Source organism: Arachis hypogaea, chromosome 16 (genome assembly GCF_003086295.3).
Source record: "Arachis hypogaea cultivar Tifrunner chromosome 16, arahy.Tifrunner.gnm2.J5K5, whole genome shotgun sequence".
In the NCBI taxonomy this organism is placed as follows: domain Eukaryota; kingdom Viridiplantae; phylum Streptophyta; class Magnoliopsida; order Fabales; family Fabaceae; genus Arachis; species Arachis hypogaea.
In genome coordinates, this window is record NC_092051.1 from 68,434,994 (window position 1) to 68,440,993 (window position 6,000).

Sequence of the window (6,000 nt, forward strand, 5' to 3'; positions counted from 1 at the left end):
GTTTGAGCTGTGTTCTTGTATGACAGGTAGGAGAGGAGAGACATCAACTCCTCCATATACCGAACCGGAAAGGACCCTTCATAGACTTAGAAGGGAAGCAAGAGGGAAGAGAGTAGTGGGAGAAGAGGAATCTGAAGGAGAATCTGAGGACAATTTTGAGGAAGCTCTAGATCTCAACATGGATAGAGAAGTTCACAACCATGAGAGAGCTGATGGAAACAATGCCATTCCTGAGAGGAGGGTTCTTAGTTCATACATAAACCCAACCTCTGGGAATTGTGGTAGTAGCATCCAGAAACCACCCATTCAGGCCAACAATTTTGAGCTCAAGCCACAGCTAATATCATTGGTGGAAAATCATTGTTCCTTTGGAGGAAGTGCTAATGAAGACCCAAACCAACATCTCACAAAGTTCCTGAGAATTTGTGACACTGTGAAGTCCAATGGAGTCCAGGAAGATGCCTATAAACTGCTCTTGTTCCCATTTTCACTTAGGGACAAGGCAGCTAAGTGGCTGGAATCATTCCCAAGGGGGAGTCTAACCACATGGGATGAGGTGGAAGGCAAGTTTCTGGCACGTTTCTACCCTCCACAAAAGGTCAATAGGCTTCGATCTGAGGTCCAAACTTTTAGACAAAAAGATGGTGAAACTCTCTACGAGGCATGGGAGAGATTCAAGGACTTGACAAGGAAATGCCCACCAAACATGTTCCATGATTGGGTGCAATTGCACATCTTCTATGATGGACTCTCTTATGAATCAAGGAAGGCTGTAGACCATTCATCAGGAGGTTCATTGAACAAGAAAAAGACTGTGGAAGAAGCCATTGAAGTGATCGAGACAGTGGCTGAGAATGAGTACTACTATGCATCAGAAAGGCACAACACTAAGGGAGTCATGGAGCTGAACCATGTTGATACAATTCTAGCCCAAAACAAGGTGTTTGCCAAGCAACTAGCAGAGCTTACCAGGCAATTAGAAACAAAGCAAGTGGCTGCAATACACACATAAGATCAAGAGGAAGTAGGCATTGAAGGAGGTGATTGGGATGAGGTTAACTATGTGGGAAACCAACAAAGGCAATCATATGATCCACACTCCAACACTTACAACCCAGGCTGGAGAAACCACCCAAACTTTGGGTGGGGAAACCAACAAACCCAACCACAAAACCACAAACCTTACAACCACAATCAACAAAACAATTCCACATACCAAAACTCCAACCAAAGATCATACCAAGCCACACAAAACACTTACCCCCAATCATCATATCATGGCCAAAATGATCAACATACCCAACCTAATCCGAACCAACAATTTCAAGATCAATTAAACCGGATGGAAGGAATGATGGCAACCATGAGCCAAGACATAAGTGAATTGAAGAGCTTCAGGGATGATGTGAGAACTACCTTAAGAAACCATGGTGAAAACTCAAAAGGTTGGAATCTCAAGTAGGAGAGCTATCTCAACAGGCACCCAAATCAACTGCAGTGTTCCCTAGTGACAGAAAAGAATCCTAAGGGGGAACAAAAGAGAGTAAGATGGGAAGAGTGCAAGGCCATCACCATATTGAAGGAAGTCTCAGAAGAAGAAGGAATCAGGTCCTCACAGCAGGAACCAGAAATCTTGAAAGAAGATGTGGAAGAAGTTAAGCAGGAAAGTGGAACTGAGCAAGCCAAGGATCTGCAAAAAGGCATGATGGAAGTATACCAACCAAAAGCACCATTTCCTGAGAGGTTAGGAGGAGGTGAAAAAAGGAAAACCTATTCAAGGTTTCTAGAGACATTTAATTCTCTGCATGTCAATATTCCCTTTCTTGAGATTCTTCATCAAATGCCCACACACATCAAGTATTTAAAGGAATTGTTAAGCAAGAAAAGAGTTTTGAAGGGAGGACAAACGGTAACAATGAACAAAGAATGCAGTGCTCTCATCAAGAAGGACACACTCTCTAAGAAAACGGACCCAGGAAGCTTTCATATCCCTTGCATCATAGGGGAAACAAAATAGACAGAGGATTCTGTGATCTAGGAGCTAGCATAAATGTGATGCCTCTAACTCTTATGAAGAGGCTACAACTGAACGAGGTGAGATCCACTGATGTAATCATACAACTGGCTGACAAAACTCAGAAGCAAGCTGAAGGGGTAGTTGAAAATGTGCTGGTGAAAGTAGGAGATTATTATTTCCCCACAGACTTTGTCATTGTGGACATGGAGGAAAGCTATTTACACCCTATCATTCTGGGCAGACCATTTCTAGCCACTACTAGAGCGCTCATAGATGTAGAACAAGGAGAACTAATTCTGAGAATACGTGATGAACAGCTCATTTTCAAAGTCTTCAAACCTGCATCTGAGCCTGAACCAGAATCTGAAAAGCCTAAAGATGATAGTAGCCATCCGTGTTTGGAGGAAAGTAATCCAGCAGCTGAGACTCTAAACAGTCATTGGAAGGCAAACAAGAGTTGCAAGAGTTAGAGCCACAAGAATCAGTGGAAACAGATCAGAAGGATCCTCCTGACATAAAAGTCAATGAAGAAATCCTCAAGAGAAAGGGAAGAGTGATAGGGAGATTGCCAAGAGGATGGAGAAACAAGAAAATTCCCACTGAAGGTTTTTCTCCAGGAGATAAAGTGATCTCAAGTCATTATCTGCCAATTCCACCTGGCCTCAAGACCATTCCTTCTCAGCTCCCTCAAGTGTTCACAATCAAGAAAGTTCTTTCTTTGGAACATTTAGAGGTCATGAATGAATCAAGAGGGGACGTTTTCATAGTGAGAGGAGAGGACGTCAAGCACTACAATCCACCCTAACAAGGGACAACCGTCAAGCTAGTGACGTTAAAGAAGCGCTTCATGGGAGGCAACCATGTTTTTAGTATCCTTAATCTTTAGTGCTTTGCTTTACATCTAATAAAGTATGGTTTCTTATGCATGAACTTGAATCCTCAGGACAACTATTGATTAAGTGCACTAAACCGTGCATGTAAATTACAATTGGTCTCTAAGTTTGGTGTGCCTGATGGCACTCCCAAATCTTACTCAAATTGAATTCCATCTTTCATTCAAGGTGCACAACCAAACATTAAGTTTGGTGTTCTTTTTGAACACAGTTTATGAAAAGCAAGAAGTTCCTCTGGATCTCAAAAGTCATGACAAGTATACCATTCATATGTTTTAATGCTTTAGTTCAATTACTTAGGGTAGTCACTTTGTTTAGAATCAAAGAGCCAAGGTGACTATGATTTATTAGAAATATGCACACTCATTAAGGACAACCAATATGGATTTCATGTCATCAGGAGACTTAACCAAAAACTAAGTTTGGTGTCCAAATAATAAGTGTGCATACATGTAGAAGTCACGGCTATAAGCTCATAAAGACAAGCATTGATTTACATGTGCAAATACTGTTCATAATTCACATGGACCGAAAAATGATAGCAAATTTGTTTGTTTGTGCAGGTACAAAAGAAAAGACAAAAATGGAGGAAAAAGACAAAGGGAGGTACGTGCTTGGTCAAAAAGAAAATTCATAAATCTTTGAAACTAACACATGGGAAAAGGAAGTTCTGCAAGAAAAGAAAGCTACATGTACAACCTAATGCATCTAGAATACTTCCAAGAAAATGAAAAGCCAATCGTCCTTATCTACAATTCATATATTTACCATCAAGCCACCCTTCACAAACCACCCTAGCCGTTCATTTTTCACTCATGGGCACTATAAAGAACCACTTGGGGAACGAGTCCCACACCATCAATCCTCCTTCATACACTTTTTCCTTCATCATAGCATAACCATCTCTTGCCGAAAACAATCTCACCACACCTCCAACAACACTTCTTACTTCACCTTGTCAACTTTAGTTGTCACTTACCAAAATGGCAGCTTCATCTAGCCACAAAAGAAGAAAAGACAAGCAGCCAATGGAGGAAAACAGGGGATTCGATGCATGGAGATACAGATCAGTGTTCCATGAGATTCAAGCCGAATGGATGAGACCTAAAACGGTACTAGCTGAGGTCCCCTTTGAACTTGAAAAGGATGAGTTCCCAGGTGTTTGGGAAAAGATCAAAAAGAGGAAGTGGGAACTCCTAACTAAGCCAATCACTAGAATCAACATCAACTTGGTGAAGGAGTTTTATGCAAATGCAGTAAGGGAGGATCAAACCAAGAACCCCACATACAAAAGCTATGTGAGAGGGGTGGAAGTTGACTTCAGTCCCAAAGCAATTATGAAAACTCTTGGCCTGAAAAACATACATTTCAGCCAAGCAAGTTATGACGAAAGGATGAGAGGAGAACCTGACTATACAACTATTGCTGAAGACCTTTGTGCCATCAGAGCTGAATGGGTGAGAAAAACAAGAGGGGCTCCAAGAGTCTTGAGAAGAGGAGACCTAACACCTGAAGCTAAAGGGTGGTATGCAATAGTTAGGAGATCCATCCTACCCACTGCAAACTCTTCAGAAATAGTCCCTAAAAGAGCCATCTTGCTACATTGCATTATGGTTGGAGGAGAGATCAAAGTTCATAGACTCATTGCTGAACAGATACAAGAGTTTAGTGAGAAAAGTGACCCTGAATCCTGGCTTCATTTCCCTAGCACCATCATTAGACTATGCATCGATGCCCAAGTACCACTTGAGGATGAAAGACCTAATTGGCTATATCCTGGGCTGGCCATAACTGCACACAGAATGACTCTTGGCCCAACTCCTCCAAGACATACAAGAAGAAGAAATGAAGAAGGGCAACAAGTGGAAGCCGAGCAAGAAGCAGAACAAGAAAGACAGGAAGGAGAAGACAGAGAAGAAGAGCAAGAAGAGCAAGCAAATCCTGAAAGAAGACAACGAATTCCCAGAGACCCCATGGATATGAGCAGAATGCAGGAAATCATGGAAGGAATGTCTCAACAATACATGAGGTCTCAGGAAAGACAAGAAGACTTTCATCTAAAAATGATGGATATGCAAAGGAACTTTGAATCAAGATTCTTTGATCTGCAAAGGGAACAAAATCTACACTTACAGGAATCCTTCAGCCACATATGCCAACACCAAGATGCCAATGTCTTGGCAATCAAGGAAGCCACCACTTTACAGAATGCAAGATACTCAGTCCAAGCTGACTACAACATCAGTTCGCAAATCAAGCTTAACTACATAGGGGAACATCTACACAAGATGGACCCAGCATTCCCAGCTTATGATGAGTATTTCAAAGGGAGGAAAGAAGGAGAAATAAACAAGGCAATGATCCTTGAAAAAGGAGTGGAAGAAACGATGAAAAGGCTGGATTCTGGAAAAAGCTCATAAGAAAAGACAAAGAAGCACAGTGGTCAAAAGAGGCAGGAAGCAAGAAAAGCAGGATCCAAGAATTAAGAAGAACCAAGCAATAAATAAGAGGTGGTCTCTTCCTAATAATCAAATGTATTGGTGAATTGTCTTTATGAACTTGTTTTATCATAAGTCATTTAAGTGTTAGGTGGAGTTTTTTTTTTTTATGAGTCGTTTTTTTTAGTATGTGTGTTTGTTAAGTGTTTTGAATAAAGTGAATGCCTAGATGTTTGGATATAACTTCACCTTCTTAAACAAGTGCCTGCCATGCTTGTTCTGTTTCCAAAAATAAAAGAAAAGCTTGAACAAAAGTAACTTGGCTAAATTAGTGACAAATCAAGTAGAATTAAGTGGTGGTATGCATGCTTGATTGTTTAGTCACATCACTAATATTAGAGTGTAGAATTATCATCTTTTTTATTGTAGAAGTAAAAATTGTCTATGGATCTTGATGAATAAATGTCTTTGGCCATGAAAAAGAAAGAAAAGGAAAAGAAAAAGCCACGGAAAAAGGCAATCAAAAAGTAAAATAATTGAGAAAATAAGCTAGGTACAATGGTTTGAACTTCTGAGACAAATGCCTGTGGTGTTTATGTATTAAGGATATGCTTGGATGAATAGGTTCTGAGGAGTGTTTCAACACTTGGTA

General features: G+C 40.6%; 1 non-coding gene across 1 annotated transcript; it reads right to left on the minus strand.

Moving 5' to 3' along the window:
* Positions 1 to 604: 604 nt before the first annotated feature.
* On the minus strand, positions 605 to 708 carry LOC112759855 (small nucleolar RNA R71). The gene has a single exon (XR_003180321.1). It is a non-coding gene; the product is annotated as a small nucleolar RNA R71 (small nucleolar RNA).
* Between the last annotated feature and the right edge of the window lie 5,292 nt (positions 709 to 6,000).